The sequence below is a fragment of the Canis aureus genome, chromosome 5, assembly GCF_053574225.1.
Source record: "Canis aureus isolate CA01 chromosome 5, VMU_Caureus_v.1.0, whole genome shotgun sequence".
Classification (NCBI taxonomy): domain Eukaryota; kingdom Metazoa; phylum Chordata; class Mammalia; order Carnivora; family Canidae; genus Canis; species Canis aureus.
The window spans coordinates 48,951,723-48,973,303 of NC_135615.1; the positions used below are offsets into that span (position 1 = coordinate 48,951,723).

Genomic DNA, 21,581 nt, shown 5'->3' on the forward strand with positions numbered 1-21,581 from the left:
TTTTTATTGCATTCATTTGCATTATTTTGTTCACTTCTCAGGACTCTGTCAATTAGCAACAGCTTGATCTTGCAGATGAGAATGGAACACAGAGAAAACTCAAAGTCACACACTTGGAAGATGGTGGAGCCAGGACTAGACTCAGTGTTCTCTATACCAGATCATTATGCCTTTCAGAATCAAAGACATTTCAGACAATAACATCATTCCAAATCAGACACATGACAGGTTAGAGCTGGAAGGGACCCCTCTCTGTATCTAACTCAACCCCCACCTTCCTAGACACTCGGTAGATGTATCAAATTAGGAAAAATGCAAATTATTTGACTGTATACCTATAAATATTATCCCTGGAAAGAAAAGGAACATTTGGTAAATGTACAAAAAATATGGAAAGCATTTGCATGTTATCCTCGTGTAAAGACCATGTTAATCTTATCTGTATTGTTCCAGTTTTAGTATACATGCTGCCAAGCAATCTCCAGAATATTTTAAGATGAATATACCGCAATAGAAAATACCAAAATGTATCACACATATGGTAAAGGTCAGTATTGTTTGCTGAGACTTTCTGTTGGTTGCATATATGTGTAGATATCCTGGGTCATGATAGAAAATTCATTTCATACTGTGGATTGTGCTAACGAATGTTGGAAAGCCAGTGGTATGGTAGAGAGAGCATTGGAAAGTGGGTTCAATGACTTGACTCCAGTCGTTGATCTGCCAACAACCACCTGTGTGAGTTTGGCCAAGGAACTTGACCCATCAGGCCTCTATATCCTTAGTTTTAAAATAAGCCGGTCAAAATAGATGTTTTTTTGAGATCCCTTTCTCTAAGATTGTGTCATCCTGGTGATTCTCTCGTGGCATTGGTGGAACACAAAAGCCTTTCAGATGAGAAAGGTGGATGGAGGGAGGTGTCAGAGCAGCAGGGCAAACACAAGCCAGGTGCAGGCGCATGCCTTTACCCACAACAGCTGCTGCCCTGGTGCTCATTCTCACTGTTTGTCGTCGTGCTGGTAGCACCCCAAGATGCTGCTGCCATGAGGGTGTGAGTGATGACCATGGTTAAATCCAAGTTGGAGCCTGTGGACAGCAGTAGAGGTGAGGACTGCCAAGCACACACACCTGGTACCACTCTTGGCACTGCTAGGTGCTCAGAAGCAGTTCTCGATGACAAGCATGATAAATATTCCAAGGAGGAAGCAAAGGAAAGGCAACCTAAATAGAATAAGTTGAAACCCAGGAGCCATATTTCCTCTACAATCTATGCAGCCCTGGAGTAATAAAGATTTTCCTTAGGAAAAAAAAAAAAGGAGGGGAGCCATTTCAGAAAATATGCAATGCGATATGCTTAGTGGAATTCCTTTTCTGGTGTAGACTAGCACCTTGCTTTCTGTAAGGAACAGGGACCTGTTATCACTTTGCACTCATTTGATGGATAAGATGCAAAGTTAATTTCATGGTGGAGGAACACCCAAGAGGTTGCTTGCTTTCCATTAACATAGAAGACATTTTTGACACCGGCACATAGGTGTGTGTATGGACACACAGACGCACACACGAACGCTGATAAATACATTAAATGCATTCACTATTTACTGATCCTGGGACAGCATACAGTATGACCAGAAATGAGATGTATCTGTGTGGTGTGCCCGAACATGTAGAAATCAAAGGGGTCTTTTTCCCCCTTCAGGTAGAAATATAATGCTAGAAAACACTCTGCCTTTGAAGAACAAAAGCACAAAGGTGTTCCAACAATTGAAGGTTCTAGTTTTGCACAAGTGCTTATTATTCATTACACTTGGAAATAGGGCATGGAGAAGACAATTACCTTCGCCAGCCTGGATCTCTTTAGCACGCTTTGGTTTAGTGTTACTCTCTGGTAAGCTTTAACAAGATGTGTCTGTTGACCTGAAGAAACAACCTGGTTGACAAGAGGGTTGTGTGTCAGGAAGCAGACCAGAGGTAGACGTGGTTGTTGTTAAGCACTGTGGACTTATAAAGAAATAGATTAATCATTTAAGTCATTTTCGTACTTGTGGAGGACACTGAACTGACAGCTCTGATGGCCTGTCTGCAGCCCAGGTGCTTCATGGGTATAAACCTGGAACCAGTGCCACCCAGTCCTACAGATGAGCCTCTTCCAATCACTCTAGCTAGACTGTGGGGAAAACACAGCCCGGTGTTTGCATCTCACCATAACCATGGCCTTGCAGGAGGCACTGCTGGACAGGGTGGGGAGGAGATGCCCTGCTAGACTCTCCTTTTTGTGTAGGTGACTGGAGAGGTTTAAGAGATGGATACCTTTTGGTCATGACCTATTGCAGCGGGCCCTAAACCCAGGAGCCCAACGTGGGACGTTGACATAGCTTCTTCTTTAGTTACTGTTTACTTCCAAATGACAAAAACAAAACAAAGCAAAATCCGAAACCCAAACAAAAAATAACTCCAAACAAAGTCCCAGCAACAGGAAAAAAAATATCCAGCCCATACTAACCAAGTGGCCGTTATTTTTGGCTGTGGGCTGGGCTGGTGAGACGCTCTTTGGCTGGCTGTCATTGTGCACAGCCGTCTGACTGGAATTTTTGTGAGCCGGGAAAGGAATGGTTATATTTGGCCTCTAGAAGGGAAGTTGCTGAGATAGAAAGGCAGCTTTGGGCCATAGGGTTTGAGCCCATGCCAACGGCAGGAGAAGCAACTCACCCTTTTCCAGCTGAGGAAGCTGCTGGGACAACCAAGCTGGACTCTCAGGCAGGGGTGTTTATTTTTTGGTGGAGGAGGTCTGCAGGGGAGCACACCACACAACTGGAGCTTGGTCTGGGCCAGTGAGACCGGCTGCCCCTGGCTGAGTGGCCGGGAGAGTCAGCCTGGGCTCAGCTACAGTGCATGTGAAGCAGGACTCACTTCCATCTGTTTTCCTTCATTTTGCCCCTGGCACTCAGTCTAGGTTATCTCCTGGTATTGCATTCATGGAAGTTTCCCTGTTGTTTACCTGTTATCATTTGCACGCCCTGTGTCCACTACTAGGTGGTGAGTGCTTCGGTTTTAACTTCGTGATCCACAGGGCTTCCACGCACAAGCATATTTTAAGAACCAACAGTGCCTGAGATTGCCCTCCCCCTCCACTCTGGGATATATATATATATATATATATATATATATATATATATATATAAAAGTTAATGATTAAATCTTCAGTTGTGTTATAAAAAGAATGACACTTGAGTCATGATAGAAAAACAAGAGTGTTGTTTATGAATATACCACTAAAGTATGCATTTTGTAAGGCTCATTGATTTATTTCCAATTCGAGAAACCACAAAGACATACAAAATGGTTCATTAGATATTCATTACACCTCCTTAGCTGCTTTTATTAGAAGTGCCCATGGTGCCAATGGCAAGGTTGATGTTTTCAGGGGTTGAATCAATGCTTCAAACTCATCAATTTCTCATAGGCAGTTTGGGTTTAAGGTATTTCGATGATTTTATAGAAACGTTTTATCCCATTAAAAGCTATAACTTAAACTGTGGTGCAGGGCAGGTACACATTAGATGATAGATGGCTTTGTTTCAGAGATTTCAAATTTGTCAAATCTGCATTAAAGAACTATATTTGAAATTGGTTAGAAGGTTGGGTGAATTCTCCAGGTGCAAATGACATTTGTTTTATGGATCCCTCTGAAACAATTCCCCCAGAGTTTTCATTTGAATAAATCACATCCAAGTTCAGCACTCCAGAAACAGCTAGCTTGGTAGAGTTGCATTAGATGCTTTTCTGTTTCCTTCTTTTAGGGAGGTGGGGGGGAGGGGAGCTCGATTTTCTCATCTGTAAAGGAGGCGAGCCTAGATAACCTGGAGATGTGAATCTTTATATCCTCTCCTCATTCATTCATTCATTCATTCATTCCACATGTATTGATTGACTATGTGTGTCTACGTTCAGCAACATACAAAACCTGGAGCTCATTCTTTTGGAGATGATATCCTAGTAGTAAGATCATTTCATAGATTGGTAAGTGCCCTGAAGGCAGTAAAGGACAGTATTGTGATGGCAGATTGTTGGCTGGTGGCCCCATGCCTTTCTGAGAAAGGGTCACTTCAGTTGAGGAGAAGTAGACATCTGGAGGAGGAGCATTCCAGGAAGAAGGACCAGCCAAGGCCATGGTGTGGCAATGCAATAGTGTGCTCAAGGAAGAGAAAGGCCTAAGTGTTTTCTTCATGGGTCTCCTTCCCCCACATGTAGAGTTGTGAATATTCTGCTGCATGAAAATAGTGAGGCCAAGGGTGTTGTGGGACAGATGCAGAAGGGAGAGAAGTGAGAGAGAACACTGGGGTTGGAATGGATCGCCACGTTAAGGTAGACTACTACATCCTACAGTCCTTCTCATCCTTGTGGAACCTGCCCTGCCTTCTCAGACTTCAGTGGAGTGTATCCCAAAGGGGCTGTAGGTCGCTTTCGTTCAAGCTTCGAATGCTCAGGTGGGTCCCTATTTCCCATCCTTTTGAGACATTCCCTGCAGAACCCATTGCTTTCTGGATCCCCTTCAACTATTAGAATAGCCTCACTTTAAGGTTTATTTTCAAGTGTTAGAAGTCCAATCCAGTATATTGTAAATCTTTAATCTCACCTCCAAATTAAAGTTACCTAAGCTTAAGTTCAGGGCTATACAGTTGGGAAGGAGGGGTTGATTAGCTATTTGTCCTCCCTCTACCTCATGCTCCTTTGGGGCTCTTCCAGGGTTTAGGTTGGTATTGGTCAGATTAGAGAGGCAAAAAATATACCTCACATCAAGAGTCCCCACAGGCTAACATTGAGAGCCCACACAGTGCACTCCTTTCTAGCAACCACCATCATCCCTTCTCTCCTGGGCTGAACTTTGGGCTACTTTGAAGAACCTCCTCTCACTAATCACATAAAAGCTCATTCTCCCATCCCCTTTCTCTGCTCCAGCCACTCTGGCCTTCTTTCCACGTCTCAGTGTTGACATGTTCCTTCCTGTGTCAGAGCCTTTGCAGTATTATCCCTGTAGCTGGGACCTTCCCTCCCTAGCCCCTTGCCCAGGTCATCCTTCAAATTTCAGCTCAAGCATCAGTTCTCCGGATAAGCCTATCTTGGAACTCTCAGCCCAGGGCAGCCTCCGATCATTCACTCCCACAGCCGTTAATGAAGAAGACATTAATTGTGTAAATAGTTGCTTAACATCTCTCTTCCCCACTTGAATGTGGATTCCAAGAGGGCTTGATAGATATTTGTAGAAAGAGAATCAGTGGATTTTCCCAAAGAGCTCATGAGCACTTTGACAGGCCAAGCAGATAGTCAGTACTCAGTAAATAAATTTTGCAGAACTGACATGAAAATGAAGGCAGGAGCCATGCCTATTAATTTCTGGATTTGCTACAGGACTGAGCACATAGTAGGATTTCAATAAATATCTGTTACTTAAGTGTTTTAAACAACCTGTTCAGAGTTATCCTAAATATTGGAGAATTGGCTGAAATGCCTTTCTAACCTGACCTGTGCCTTCTGGGTGTGCCTGAACATCAGTGGAAGAGGTGTTGGTCCCTTTGCCAAACCAGGCCTCTCCTCGGCTGACTTCCTGTTCTGTAGTTCAGAACACATTGTAGGAAGGGGGCATGGATAGTGATCATAGATCCAAAGAGGGACAAGTTCTAATAATTTGTCCCTTAGTTGCCTGCAGTACACTTGTATCTCTGGCAGCCCACCCACTCCAATCCTTGGTTCCCCAAGCAGGGTCCGCCATATGCGCCTTCAACCTGACTTGCATGAAGACTTGTTTTATTAGTCACAATTAGTTGCAGGTGCAAAGACTGAGGGCACAACTAACTGTATGTGGAATCACCTCCTCACATATGAAATTAAACACTTGCACACTCAGAATTAGGTTCAAGTGGCTAATTGCACCCGGAAGTAGGTAATTGCAGGTGCAATTAGCTGCAAGTGCAATTTTTCACCCGAGACTAATTGCTCCCAAAGTAAGGAGATAGGGATTGAAAATTCAGCGCTGAATGAATGTGTGGTTATTGCAACCACCTGTGATTTTAATAGCCCTCCCCCTCTGACTTAGAGTGTGGTGGCCTCCCTTTGGTCTTTATGAACAGTTAGGTTGCTTCACTTTATCTGTACATCCTTCTGCGGCATTCTCTTATCGAGCTGCATCTTCTTTCCCTTGCCAAGAACCTCTTTCTTCAAGATTTCTGGAATCCCTCACTTTTTAAAGGACATATGTTCCTCCACAGTTCTGGGCCTAAAAGCCTTCAGAAATAAGGAATGGTTAATAGGTTGGACAGCTTCGTGGGCACTAACTTCCATCTTTCTTGAGGATTGTCAATCTGAACATGATGGATGAAAAATTCTCCTCACTTTAAGTAAGGAAAACAACAAACCCTCTGTCAAATTACCCAGAAAAGTGTCTTCTCTAGCAGGTTCAATCCTGCATATCTTTTCCTAATAGCTTTTCTCCAGTATCAGTATAGGATTCCACCCGAGAAAACAAAAAACACCATTGTTTTTCAAAAAATGATTATAAAATTAAAGCATAATTGGAAAAAAAATGCAATGAATTTTGATTTAAATTGGATTCAGTGAAACCAAGGAAACCCAAACTGTTACCATACTCAAGAAAGTCTTTTGATCATATAAACATTAATGAAATAAGGAGTTGATCATCATAGTTATTTTGACAGAGAGTATTTAGTAAAGGCAATTGCTTACATTGGTATTAGCCAGCTAAAATGGTGAAAAAGGAACCCTGAGATATCTCAGAGATAACAGCAGGAAGCAGCTCCCACCCCAAGGAAGCGGAGGCTGAGTTATTAGCACCTAGAAGCTTGAAGGATCTTCCAGAGCTCCCGTAGAGAGCTCTGGTGGAGGGACATTGCCTGGTGGCTCACTACCTCCACAGCTTGGAGGGTGGACCACACAGAGCTGGAACCCAGAGTTCTGCAGACAAGGCACTGTCTGGTGGTTTCCAGTGCCTCAAGGAGCTCAGGGGAGAGACCCTGCCTAGTGGCACCTGGAGCTCTGAGTAGGGCTGCCACCCAGCTGGTACCACACTGTGGGCAACCTGTGAAAATGCAGCCTATGTTCATAAGGGGAAAAATGCTTTCAGGGTGGGCCATGGAGCCTGGGGCTTGTGGTCTTGGGTAGAATCAAACCTGGATTTAACAGGTCTTTATACAATATGGGGAAGTGGCAGCTGCAGACAAGAATTTCTGGAACATGAAGGAGGCGAAGTTGAGTCTGTGCGAGGTGTGTGCCTTCACGTGTGTCTTTCTTCTGTGTCCAGCATTTTCCTTTGCATAGTTTTATTCATTTTTTCATGAAGCAAATTGTGTGGGGGGAAGGAAGAAAGGGAGGGAGCGAGGGGGGAGAGAATGTGACTGTCAGAGCGAAGATAAGCCAGTGGTGCCCTCAAGATGGTGCAGGTGCCTAGAGCCAGCCCTGCCCGGGCGTCTGTACAGACTCTATCCGCCCAGTTCACCTGGCTGATCAAGCTCCCCTTGCTGCTTGCTGCCAGAGTTCAGGGCTCCCTGAAGTCTACCTCCTGACTTCTGCGGAATGCTGACTCCTCCGCTTCCCTGCTTAGTCATTCCGAGGTGGGAAGGGATCCCACTTGCTAAGCTGGTGGCGGCCTCAGCTGAATGCCAATGTGCCTGGGCTGTCGACCCCTTTGAACTCCCTCTGGCTGTGGAATCTGCTATTGTTTAGATTCTGCGGTGTGCAGGGACTTGCTCAGTGAGGAGGTGAGAGAGGTGACAGCCCAGGGAATAGAGGAGGGTGGGAGGACCTTGACGTGGCCTGGGCCGTGCCCCGAGGGTCCGAAGATCTGGGGTGTTGGCCGCTGCAGGAAGGTGATGTTTACTTGGCTGCAGGGTCAGCTTCTGATGGACTGCTTTGGCCAAGCATTTCCTTTTGGCAAGGGAAACAGTTTTCCTTTGCCCTTATCACCCTGCTTGGTGGCAGCTTAGGCTTCTCAGGAGAGGACATACATATTAGGGGAAGTTGAGTCACCTACCAGTGGTTTAGATTAAGAAAAATAAATTTTTGCTTCTTAGGAAAACGAATAAAACTACCTGAAGGAAAGTGCTATTGGATATAGAGAAAATAACAGCTTCTAAAAATCTGACTAACTTACAACAGCGGCTAAGAGCACCTAATGGTGCTTTTTCCATCCCTCCCCTGTGCAAATAGTTCATTGTTCATTCATTCAATCCACAGGTATTAGCTGAGTGCCTGCTATTGCCAGTACCTTGAGGTAGGACCCTCAACAAGATAGATTAAAAAATCCTAACCCAGAGAGCTTATATTCTGCGGGGAGGAAGGTCAACAGTCTTGTACGTACAATTTCTTCCCCTATTTTCACTTGTCAATCTCGTGAGCACTTGCCTTATCGTTATTTCATCTTCACACCCATTATTCTGATGCCTGCTTACTTTTCCAAGTGACCGGATCAGAGTTTGACTGTGTCACTACAGTCAGGTATGAGTTGCTTTCCCATTTTCCCAGTTTTGTTTTTTTAAGGGTTCCGTTTTGTTTTTTTTTAAATAAGATTTATTCCTTTATTTGAGAGGAAGAGCATGCATGCGTGTGGGAAGGTGGAGGGGCAGAGGGAGAGGAAGAGAGATAATCTCAAGCAGACTCCCTGCTGAGCATGGAGTCCAAAGAACTCCATCTCATGACCCTAGGATCATGACCTGAGCCAAAACCAAGAGTTGACTCAACCAACTGAGCCAGTCAGGTGCCCCCCATTTTCACAGTTTAAAATAATGTGATAAATGTATTTGTGTAGGTAAATTAAAAGATTTTTTTCCCCTGTATTTTGGGTATTTTCTTCCTTGGCCCCATCTTTGTCCTGCTGGTATTCTTGGTTACAAACAACAGAGCCCAAATCTGGTAAACATAAGCAGAAAAGGAATGTATTGGAAGGCTGTCCATTTAGTAGCTTACAGGATAGACAAGAGGCTGGAGAAGCAAGCTCAGAAAGGCAGCAGGAATCAGGGTTATGGCAGCAACACTGTGTATCCCAGGTCTGCCCCCCACGAACAATGGGCTAGGACCCTTCAGCGTCCCTTCCTCCTGGACGCAGCTTCAGTGCCTTGGTCTCTTGACTCTACCACTATCAGGAAGTCTTTATCTTCCTTGAACCTCTGTCTCCCTCCCTCCCTGGAGATTCTGAGGTTAGGACAGGGGATTTGGCCTGATTTGATTACCTGCCTGCCTCTCTAATAGGAGTGAGAGGAGGGAATAGCGCATTCTTCCCTGGCTGTCCTAGTAGGAGGTGGATTTCTGCACACTCTCCCCCCACCTCTAGAGTGGTGGATCCCAGATAAGAAAAAGAAAAAATATGCTCTACAAACACATTCTCTTAGTTATATCTATGTGTTTATTATATGTTGGGGGATGGAGAGTTAAAAGGACTGTTCAATTTTGCATGCCTGTGGAGGGCCCAAACACTGCTCAGAGGTGCTGGGATATGGCCCGGGGCGTTTGGCACCTCCACCAACCCTGCAGCCCTCAGCGCTAGGGCCTGAAGTAAACATGGGTCAAGTTCACATTGATTAGCTTCATTCTATGGATAAGTAAACTGGGGCTTGGCATGGATCCGTGGCTCCTACAAATCACACAGCCGGGAAATGTGAGACTTGGGTATAGGTCTTCTGAAACCCACTGAGGTTAGTTGACTTGTACTAGCACCAGGCTGGGGACTGGTGTAAGGGGTGCTTGGAGCAATCTTAGGCAAAGGCCCTTTCAACAAAGGGGCCTTTGTAACAAGCCCTTCTTTGTTTAGCCACCAGACTGCTCCCTGGAGTAATTAAGGCCTGTAGTTCTTAGATATAAGGCTGGCTGACACTACTTGACATAATGCAGCAATCTGAGCTTAGATGCCAGGGCAGTGTTTGAAATGCATGAGCCAGGGCAGACCTGCTCCCCCACACACCTGGGCGCTAGCCACGTGGTTGAATGGCCCTGCCTTTCTTGCCACTTCTAATGATAGAACACCTCCCTTTGGTCTAACAGGATGGGGTGCTGGTGGCAATGTGTCTATCATCACGTGTCTCCGGTACCCGCGGATGGACATCTCACCTGCTGCTGCCCAGAGGAGGGAGGTCATAAGCTTCCGTGGGTCCTTCGGAATGAGGCAAAGCCTACCTGCATCTTTTCTGCCAGTGCACAGTGCCCTCCTGGGGGTGGTGAGTAACTGCTATCCTCTTTGTCCTGGGGGATAGTCTCCTTCAATTCCCATGGGGCCTCAGTCGCCTGGATTAATATTGGCTTGTGTTGTCATCTTTTGGCAGCTGAGTCTGTACCTTTGTGTTAAAAGTCCCTCCTCTAAAGGTGGAAAGACAAACTTGACTCTCCCTGGAACTGGGATGTTAGCCTCTCATCAGACTTGTACCCCGGGGGACCATGAGGGTCGCTGGACAGAAACTCGGTCTCTGCCCTCAGAGCTCTTTTGGTCTCTCTGAGGAGGCTACCATTTAGAGGAGCAGAGAGAGAAGGTGCCTGGGTCGTGGCCTTGCCTGGTGGCTGAGCCTCTACTGGAGGCCTCTGCTCTCCCTCCCCACCCCCACCCCGAACACGCTGATGTACAGCTCGTCTGTCTCGCCAATCGAGGAATTTCAGGGGTTTAAGATGGAAGTGGAATCTTGGCATCGGTAGAGTTAACATTTATAGATTCTACTGTTTGTGTGTGCCCTCCAGGGCTCATGACATGAAGTGATTTTTAATCATGCTAAAGCGCGCATTTCCATCACATGCGGGTGGGTAAGTCACCCCACTACCGAGACTCTGGCACCGGTGTTTCAACAGAGCGTGGGGCCCTCCGTTCCTCCCCACCAAAGGCAATCTGTGCGGGGACCTTTGCGCATTAGTAAAATTTGGGGATCTGGGAAGTCCTGGGGGTCTCTGGCCTAGTCCCTCGGTAGGTGTGGTGAAGGCCCTGGTGTCTTGGGCTCACTCTTCATCACTTCCCCTTATGCCCCGTGTCCCTCCTGAGCCCTCAAGCTCGGGGTCAGGCTCTTTCGGGCTCACCCCACCTGCTCACCTCGGGGCACTGAGCACCGGCACAGGCAGCAGGAACTGGCCTCCTGGCTGCTGCATGTGGTGTGGAGCTGCAGTGTCTGCTGAGAATTTAAAACCAATAATAAAATCGACTGTAAGTCAGTCTGCTTTTTATTATCCCCATGCCGGCAATTCTAAACAATGTCAGTGATAAAATACTCCTTCCCCAAAATCTTTTGTTGGTCCACGTTCTAAACAATTGCTGTGGCGATTGTTGAATTTTAATTATTTACAGTCACATAAATGTATGTATATATAAATATATATATGCTTCAAATTAGCATATTTTATTATTTGTCCTTTAACAAATAGCACATCCCACCCAAAAGTCAATTAGGAGAACCCCAGTAAGAACAGTCGGTGATGGTTGGAGCAGCTTGTGTCTCCGGCCCCCCAGTAATAGGTATTCTCACTTTTAAACAATAGATACACAATGATAGCACAGTGATTGCAAAGCCAAGTAACAAAACCCAAGTGAATTCAGTTCTGTCCTTCCACATGATCACTTGGTGTTTCAGTGTTTGAAATTTTGCAAATCCAGGTTACTTCATCCATGAAGTATTTGGTTTTGAATAGTATCTTTAAAATTGAAGTTTATTCCTCTAAGTGATTGTTTTAAAAGGAACGACTCATGAGAACACTAGTAATTACTGATCATTACAGGATTACTAATGAATACAATTTTGTCACATAGAGGAGAGCGTTAAAAAAATGGTCCACTTTGGGTGTCAAACACGTGAGGTCTGCCGCTGGCTGGGCCGATGCAGACAATGGAAATCCCTCTAGTTAGTAGAAACAGGAGGGGATGAGTAATCAGGAATTCTCTGGCCTACACACGCTTTGAAGAGCTGGGCAGACAAGTAAGTGGTGGTCAGAGCTCCCAGAAACAATTCCGGCTCGAAGAGTCCCTGTTGCTCTGATGGGAAGGTGGTGATCCCACCTGCCCACTGCAGAGCTCACCACCTCTGCCATGACCTGGGCCAGGTAGGAACTCCCTGCCTTGCCTCCTGCCCCAGCTAACAGGGCTCTAAATTGAGGTCTCTTGCCAATGCATCTCAATGGCCGAACCTAATCCCATCTGGTCCCTACCTACCTTCCAGAGGAGGACGGGAAACCTAGTTTTTCGTGTTCCAGGGTCTGCTGTATGGGATGGTGCCCTGGAGGAGCTCAGAATAGAGGCAGAGCAAGCCAGTGAACAGCGTCCTCCACACTGACTCTGTTGGGTCTCCCCATGTCACCTTGCTTTGGTCTCTGGAGGGGAAAAGACCTCCTCAGTTTGACAGCCAGGTTCTGTGCATGCTGACTTCCAGGAATAGTGGCTGGCTCTGGAGTCAAGTGTTTCCAGGGCAGCCATTTTTGTGCTGCCCCCCTCTCCTGTCCTCTCTGGGGGTCTTCCCCACCTGGGCTCCTTGTCGTGGCTTTCCTGGTGGGTGCATTATGACTGTGTTCTCCCAATCTGCTCTTCACCAACTCACATCTGTTGGGGAAGAGTGGCTTCCAAACACTCCTGCTCTCTTTGAAGCCACCCCTAAATTCCACCCCACTCATACACATGTGTTTTTATCATCATTATTACTCTTTCATAGTGACTGCTTTTTTAGGGATTCTTCTTAATACACATTTGCAGATTAATTGCCACTCTTGTCCTCAAGGAGTTTTTACTGCCATTCCCATAACATTAAAAACACTCTAATTGGCATCTACACCTGGGCCCTGAAACCTCAGCTCTCCTGTCCCTTGTGGAGGCCCTGGGTGGTTGTGGGTGATGCCGGGATCAACGAGTAGGTTCTGTGATGACCACCTGGGGGGTGACACTGCAGAGAGTGGTAGGATGTGAGCTCGGAAGTACCAGATGAGGCTTGAACCCTGTTGCCATCCTGCAGCGTGGAGGTGGAGCCCACTGGGCAGCCACAAACACTAAGTGAGGCTCTGCTCACAAGGCCAGGAGGAAAGAGCCTAGAGCAATCTGCAACCAAAGAGGTTGAATTTCTTTGTTGCAGGCTTTTCATGGCTGTGTGACCATAGACTGTGATCTCTTCGGGAAGGGATATTACTTAGGTGGTGGTGGTTCTTCTTTCTGGCCATGTGCAACTGGGCAAGGAACTGAAACAGAGAGAAACAGGAAGAAGGATTTGTGGTTTTCCGGGTATTTCCCTCTGGAGATACTGCCTTTGAGACAGCATAGGTGTCAGCATGGCAGGCTGACTCCTTGCTCTACTTCTCCCCACCTACAGCCACCACCGGGACACTCAGAAATGTGTCTACAGTCCTAAGCCACAGCTTGAAGTGGAGTCGAAGAAAGAAAGTGGATCCAGCATGTCTGTTTCCTTTCCTTTCCTCTCCTTTCCTTTCCTTTCCTTTCCTTTCCTTTCCTTTCCTTTCCTTTCCTTTCCTTTCCTTTCCTTTCCTTTCCTTTCCTTTCCTTTCCTTTCCTTTCCTTTCCTTTCCTTTCCTTTCTTTCCTTTCCCAGTGGCCCATGCAGGTTCATAATAGTCCTCAGAAGCCTCTTCCTCTTCCTTCCCTGCCATTTGCTAGTGGCCTGAACCACATTTTACTTCTGATAATGGAGTCAGAGAGTTTGACCCATTACCATCACCTTCACTGAATATAGAAAGTCTCATTTCCTTATTTCCTATTTTTTAATATTTTATTTTTTAAGTAAAAATTATATGTAAGGTGTACAACATGATGATTTGGTAGAGGTACACATAGTGAAATAATTACTATAGTTGTTATGGAATGTGGATTTTTTTCCCCCCAGAATCCATGTCCTCTTCAAAGTATGGCTTCCCATTGTCTGGTAAGGACATAACATACCACATGTTCAGTTTTATATATCCAAAATGTATATGTTCAGTTCACATATATATGTATTTGTATACAGATGCATGTATAGGTATGCATGCATGTGTATCTGAATATTTGTGTGAATATGTTTGAAAGCAACATAGAAGCTTATTAGCTCACCTAACAGTCCAGAATGACAAAGCATCTTATCAGTGCCTCCAGCTAACTAGGAAGTCTCTCCAAAGATGGACATGGTCAAGTTCAGGCTTTTCTCAAAAGACACAACTGATTCCAACCAGCACATTAAGATTCTAAAGTTAAGAGCACATTGTGAAATGTGAATCGATGTGACACTGTCAAACAAAATGACCTGTGGGCTTGGGAGGTTGGCATTTGTAGGAGGAGGCCGAAGTGTGCATCTTAATCTTGATTTCCTTTGGGAATACTTCATTGTGTTCCTGACTCTGATTATGTTCTTGTGCAATCAAAATAGCTCTAATCTCCTAGACTGGACAATGCCTTTTCTTTCTTTCTTCCTTTCTTCCTTCCATCCTCCCTTCCTCCCTTCCTTCCTTTCCTAATTTCTTTCTTTCTATAAAGAATTGAATTCTGTTGGAAGGAAGAATAGTTGTTTGTTTTGTTTTTTGAACAGCAACAACTGTTTGGTTTTTTTGAAAATTAATTAATTTTTAACCGTTTCGTTTTTGAGATATGTGTATAAAATCCCATCCCAGTAGGAGGAAAAGCAATGGATTTTAAGTCCTCCTTGGTGTGTAAATGCTTTAATGCACAGGGACCTCAAATGTTCAACCAGAAAACCAAAGTTCAGTATTCGGAACTCAACCTCAAAATGGCACGAACGATCCAATAGGTAAGCACAGATTTGTTCTTTATAGCCATAATCTCAGGATATTATGAAGCCTTTAGCCTTAAGAAAATTTCAGGCGGGATTTGTATTTAACATCAAATTTATCTTTCCCTTGGTTTTAAATGTATAGTACGGACTGGGTACACTGCGTAGTAATGGAGGTTCTGAATACTAATATAAGGTTTGTCACCTTCTCTCTTCTTTCCTGTCAGTACATGATCTGGCAACTTCCTTACTGCATATAGTCATAGCTGCTTTTGGGCATCTTGAACCCAAGCATAGTGTTTAGAGTATCCATCCATCTCCATCTCTGGACTTCACTCAAGCCCTCCCTAAACTCTCTTTCAATTTCTTTGGCTATATACTTCAGTGAACTGCAAACAAACAGATCATTTTCTTGATGGTGATAAGGCAGTAATAGACTTTACTTCATTGCCTAGTGCCCTTCAGATATGCTTTCTACAAAACTCCTGAGCAGAACAAATATAGTTACTGAATTTGGTTACTGGTACACAATGAAATAATAGCTAAATAACATAGTTACATGGTTATAATATAGTTAAATCATGCGGCAAGTTGCACACAATAAAAAATGCAGTTAGGCAGGGAGAATGAAATTAAGGGTTAGAGGTAAAAGAGAGTGTGTATCTTTAGATGTGATCTGAAATAAAAAGCAGACACCCTGTGAAGGACATAGAGAGATGTCACCAGATGATGCCCGAGGAAGTGACTTCTCTTGTTAAGGCAAGAGTACGTAAGGACATTGGGAAGGGCATGTTCAGTTGGCTATATATCTCATCTTATATATCCCTTCCTTCCCCCTTCCAGAGAAGTCATCCTAATTTAGTCCTTATTACCTCTTTCCTGGTGTTTACAATTGTTAAATAGCTGATCTTCCAGTTCAGCTCTGATTTATCCCACAAAGCATTGCCAAATCAATTGTCCTTTAGCACCACTCTGATTATATCATTCTTCCATCCCACATCCTTCAGAGCTGCTCATTATTTGCTGTGGTAGAGTGGGTACCAATTTCTTAGCTTGGCATTCAAGGCTTTGGCATATTCCTTTTTCTAGCCCTACTACTCTAAGTGGGTACCAGCACATTGGTATCACCTGGGAACTTAGAGATGCAGCATCTCAGGTCCCACCTTAGGCTTATTGAATAGGAATCTGCATTTAAAAAAAGATCCTCAGGTGATGCACATGCACAGAAAATTTGAGAAGCACTACCCTAGTCAAACAAAATATTCATACTCCCCGCTACTCCCTACTTTCCTGTTTTTGGCTTTTGCATATTGGATTACCTCCATGTTTACTCCATCTTTGCCTGTCCATTCACAGGATTCTTTTATGATCATCCCAAATGTAACCTCCACAGAACCTTTCCCAGTTATCCCATGGAGCAGGCAGGTCAACCTTTAGAATGCCTGCCAAACCTTTTATAAGTTGAACTGCCCCTGCTGAAGGGACAGCTTTATTTATACTCCTTGACCTGGTCCTATCAGCCATTGAAACTTGGCCTATGGTTGGGTCATCAGCACTGGAGTAGTCCATCTGGTGGCTGGCCAGTAACCCAGAGTGTGGCCACATGAACTGTGGGGAGAAACAACTAAATTCTCTTTCTCCTCTTTAGAAATTCAAATAAGACAGTTAGCAGTGCTTGCTAAAACTAAACACCAGGAGGTAGAGTCAAGGTCATGAGCAGTCATGTGTAAACCATAGTTAGAAGGAAACAGAAACTTGGAGCGAGCTGAGTCAATAGAGGTAGGAGGACAGAACAGACCAGCAGGCAAGGTGGAGATGCCATAAGACAGAGAGACAGACGGGATAATGAGTCCCTAGTCCTGCCCAAGTCCCGAATGGCTTTCCCATGCCACGTCTGGGGTTTTTAAAATAACACCTAATCCCCATGACCTGAGAAAACTTGTGTAAGTCTCTTCCTTGCAAACAGAACAGGCACTTTGAACCCCCCCAAATGGAGCTTCTGGCTCCATCCTTAGACTTTGCTTTGAGACTGTGTTTCTCCTTTTTGTTGGCTGTTTCCCAGCCCTGTGTGATAACACCCATGGTTCTTTATCAACACCAGTATAGCAACTTGTGATAAGATCGTGTCCTTCTCATTTTTGAGCATCCAGCAAGATGTATGCTAACAGTAGTGGTAGGATTGACTCAAATTGAATTCCAGGGAAGCAAAAACATTATAGTGAAGAGATCTGGGAAGGAAGGTGATAGGATCTATTATTAATAAGGGCTGAACTCAACTGGAGAGTGGCCAGCATTTGCTTGAAGGCTTTGGTGCATTGTACCAAACAAGCCAAAGAGCCACGCATGAGCCAGTGTGTATTTTTAATACAAGCTGTTCAGTGTCATTGCAGCAAAATTAGTAATTCCCATCTCTTAGGAACCTGATCTCGGCTGACACTATTTTATCAGTAAAATAATTTCTTGTAGTGAGTTGAGTGTACCAAACATGTGTTTCCAGCTGGTCAGCAGTCTTCCTTCTTAACCTTTCACCTGATCCAGGCTGTTCTTGCAGATTACAGGACAAATGTTGTTTGGAGAATGATGGGTCTCAGCAGATTGAAGGAGGCAGCTTCCTTGCTTATATTTGGTCAGTTGCCTCCCACTGAGGGTCAGTATGGGTCTGCTATATGTGTGCACTTCGGTATATGCGAGGGGGCTGTGCACGCAGAGAAATGGTTCCTATTTGTTTCTTTTAGTGTGGGAGATCAAGCTGAATTCGGAAAGTGTCATTATGGTGGTTTGGAAGAAAGGCAGAGAGGGGGCCCTAATTTTACAAGTAGATGGGGATTTCTTTCCCTTTCTCAACTCCCTCTTGGAGAACATCATGCTCCAAATCCGGAGGTTTCATCTGCTTTTAAGCTGGAAGCTTCTTCTTTAATGGCTTTGTGACTCACAGGGCCTGGGTGATGGTTGCTTTTTCTGTGTATAGAACTATAATCCTTCTCAATTATCAAAGACATAAATTACTATTATTTCCTTACCAGATCGAACATCTCCCTTAAATATGTGAAAGAAAAATTGTTGGTTGTCTGGTGAATTTTCCTCTTGGAAAAACTGCCTATTCTTAATCTACAAGTTCAATGAAAGTTCAAAAGTTTATCAGTGCAAACTCTATATTCTAATAATTCATCACCCAGCTTCTACATCCACATTAAGAGACTCTGGGTTGAGATGTTTTGTCTTCTCTCCCATGTAAAAGTAATCAAACAGCACATTTCCTGGGCATATTGTGAATACCTATTGATCATAATCGGAGCACAGATGGTTTGAGAGAGCTTGGCTGACTGGCTGACATGCAGGCCCTCGTGTCAATCACAGGAACAAATTGATTTTGACTACCCAGCCACGATTCTCCTACCCCAGCAGAATTTCATTCAGGGCTGCTATTTGGAGAATTTTGAACAGACAGCATTTCTGAAGGAGTGTCATAGTCCAAAGTTATTGTGGCGGTAAACTTGATTACTGAGAAAATGGTGATTTTAATGTACCTTCTACTTACCTTTACCACAAGAAGGTCAATACCTTTCTCCAGTGTTGAAAGGGCTCTTATCAATTTAAACTTTATCCTGAATTATGTGTGCTAATTAGGGAAAAGGAGAATCCTGATTTGCGTTTTTCTATGAAAGTATGAAGAACCTTAATACTTTTCTCCAACTGGGACTTGTTTTCTTACTCACTTTTCAAATTAATAATTTCTATTGACAAAATTAAAGAGCTTATGCTTATGCCATCCATCTTTCCCTTAGACTTGGTATAGATATGTTAGCTGGAGAATAATATAGGGAGCGAGGGCTCATACTCCCAGTACTGTTGTAAGCATTAAAATCCTCTGTGAGAGTCAGATAAGAAAGGGCCTTCTTCGATACTACCCATTACTGTCCATTACCTTACTGCTTCAAACATCAAGAGTGCCAGGGTAGGTTCCATAGGAAATGGGTCTGCCTCCATCAGGGAAGGGTTTGGGATATGCACGAATGGCTTGGGGACCAAGATATTTTGTCCTTATCCCAGTTCCCAGCTCTGGACTGGCCCCTGTTCCACGTGATCCTCCTTACTTGTTGCTTAGCCATCCTACATCTTTGCACTTGACTCATTCCCTGCCTGTGCTCTATCACTGATTGTGGGGGCAGGGGCAGATTAAATGACTATGCTTTTATGTTACCTTTTTTTTTTTTTTTAATTAGACATGTACACCTGTTCTCCAGCCATACTTGGTTGTACTAAGAGAAGAGGTTTGACTCAAACGGTACCAGTCCGTAGGCTGGTCTAATCCAACCAGAGACCACTCCAGAATTCAAGTTAAGAGATGAACAGTCTGTGGTCAGATAATGCTGGGTGGTTGGCATCAAAGGCATATAGGCTGTGATGGAATCAATGGCCGTGCAAACCTAGAGCAGCCATTTTTGGCCAGGTGTACCCTGATGAGTCAGCAGGGACAGGTCATCTGGGAAGACAAGCAAGAGAGCAAAGCTGACACAGAGATAAGAGACCTCAGGTGCCTATCAGGGACGAAGGGGTAACTCTGATTTTGGAGTTGGCAGGGTTGGGTTCGTAGAACTGCTTATGGCCCATTTGCCCTCCCTCTTGTCCTGGGATGCTCTTATGCTTGCCTGCTGTGCTTCTGAACAGGTCTTTATTCTTCTTAACCTGGCTTGAATGAGTTTCTATTCACAACCAAATATGCCCTGACCAGAAAGTATCCTGTTGGGGAGATTCAGATGGGAAGTTTCTATTTTCCTTACTCACCTAGTCTAGGGTCTTGGGACTCTAGAAAATCATGGTGCCCTCTTTTGTCTAGCTGAACGTAGTTCCACAAGAGAGGGTATACCAAGAGAAAAGATGTTATTATTTGAATGTTCAAATCTCTTACCATCAATGCCCTCTATACTCATTCTCTGCCTCTTCCTCTGACATTTGCTCCTGCTCTTGGCATTGACCATTTACTTAAAACATCCTGCTTTATTCGGTACTTTTGGTGGTAAAGTTGGCTACAAATTCATTGTGACTTTTCTCATTGAAAGATGGAGTCTAATTCTGTTCCCTTGAATATGGGCTGCCTTTATGACCTGCTTGACCAATAGAATGTAGTAGAAGTGATGTCCGGATGTTCCAAGATTAGGTCATAAGAAGCCTTTGAACTCCTGGCTGTGCCCCTGGGAACACTCTCTTGAAACCCTGAGCTGCTGTTGTAAGAAATCCTATTACCCTGAGGCTGTCGTGCTGTGAGGAGCTCAAGTTGAGGTGAAGGAGATGGTAGGGGGAGAGAGAGAAGCAGGCCAAAGATTCAAACAAAGAGTGAGGAAGCCATCTTGAAGATGGACCATCTGGCCCCAGCTGACACCATGTAGATCAGAGATAAACCATGCAGCTGAGCTCTTCCTGAATTACTGAGACACAAGTAGTATTATAAACAAAATAAAATGTTTGTTTTAAACTGCCAAATTTTGAGATAGTTTGTTACACACCAACAGATAATCAGAATATTCTAAGTCATCTCAGAGCTACTTCAGCCTGCTTGCCTTTCCTTAGATGATTCCCTAGCCCAAGAACACCTCCCTTCCCCTCCACCTCTAGATCAAGAGAAATATCTCCTTTTCTGAGGGAGCACATTTGGCCAAAGCCACTCTTGGAACCCTTTGCTTATGCTGTCCTGTGTGCCTCTTTGATAACGATTTTGCTATCACGTCCTAACTTCCCAAGGTCACAGCCAACTCCTTGCTCTTTCTATTTTTTTTTTTTTTGTCTTGTCCCTTGACAGAGTCCCCAGCAGAAGGGATTCAGCAGGTGTTGAGCCTCCTAAATGTTCTCAAATCTTGAGACCAAATTGCCCTAATCACCTTAAACCGAAGCTATATTGGTACTATTCAAAGGTCTGTCTTCAATTACTCATTTCTGGTTAGGCACCTCACTGTAGACATAATTCCTACTTTTTCATTCTCAGAATGTGTGTAGAGTTTGAACTTTTGGGGTGGTTGGGAGAAAACCTCCGAGGGGCACAGAAGGAAACCCAGGGTAGCATAAATAATGGGCAAAATCAAGTGACATACTCTGAGTTTGCTTGTCAACACATGCCCGTATCATTTATGGGAGGTCAGGGTCAAACTCTGTTTATAGTTCTGTTCTGGCCAGGGTGAGTGAGTGTCTTTTAACCACATCACCTCTTTCTAAAACCTATTTTGTTTGGATTTCTCCCAGCCCACCAAAGTGAACTTTCCCATGTTCCCAGGACATTTTTTTTTTCATTTCCATGTACCCGTTGGTTTCCTTTCACATGCAACATTCTTTTCTGCAGTGTTCAGAAAACTCATTAGCGTCCAACCTCCTCAATTAGGCAGAGTAAACACGCATTACTCCGAATTGGCCCCCTACTGCATAGAGAGAGAGAATTCGAGCAAAATGTTGGCCTAGTACCCAAGGATTTGACCACGACGTTTACTTCTCTTCAATGAAATTCAGGTCACATCTTCCTGTAGTTTTCTCTATAAGTAATTAAGCTCTTATCTTCAATTTTCAAAGGATCACTGTTTCCTTTTCTACATTTATCCATTTCCTCTTCAATTCATGGTGTGTACTTATCTATTCTTGTATGCATACCATTCGTTTGCGGCATTATCTGCTGTTAGATTTTCCCATTTTTCTTAATCTAACAATCACAGAATCAGCAACATGATAGCAGGCGAACCACACTGAGAGGCAGAAATCTTTTCTCCTGCTGCAAAAGGAGAAGAAGGGCACATTTGAAATGTTTTGCTTCTTAAAGAATTCTATTAAAAAAAAAAACAACTGTGAAGTTACCGCACTTCTCCCTAGA

At 44.2% G+C, this 21,581-nt stretch overlaps 1 long non-coding RNA gene and 1 pseudogene across 1 annotated transcript; both read right to left on the minus strand.

Annotated features, from left to right (window-relative positions):
* Window positions 1-383: 383 nt before the first annotated feature.
* Window positions 384-478, minus strand: LOC144315006 (U6 spliceosomal RNA; annotated as a pseudogene).
* Window positions 479-12,730: 12,252 nt separating this feature from the next.
* Window positions 12,731-21,358, minus strand: LOC144314147 (uncharacterized). The gene is made up of 2 exons (XR_013379847.1): window positions 19,641-21,358; window positions 12,731-13,194 (listed from the first exon to the last, which is right to left on the minus strand). It is a non-coding gene; the product is annotated as an uncharacterized LOC144314147 (long non-coding RNA).
* Between the last annotated feature and the right edge of the window lie 223 nt (window positions 21,359-21,581).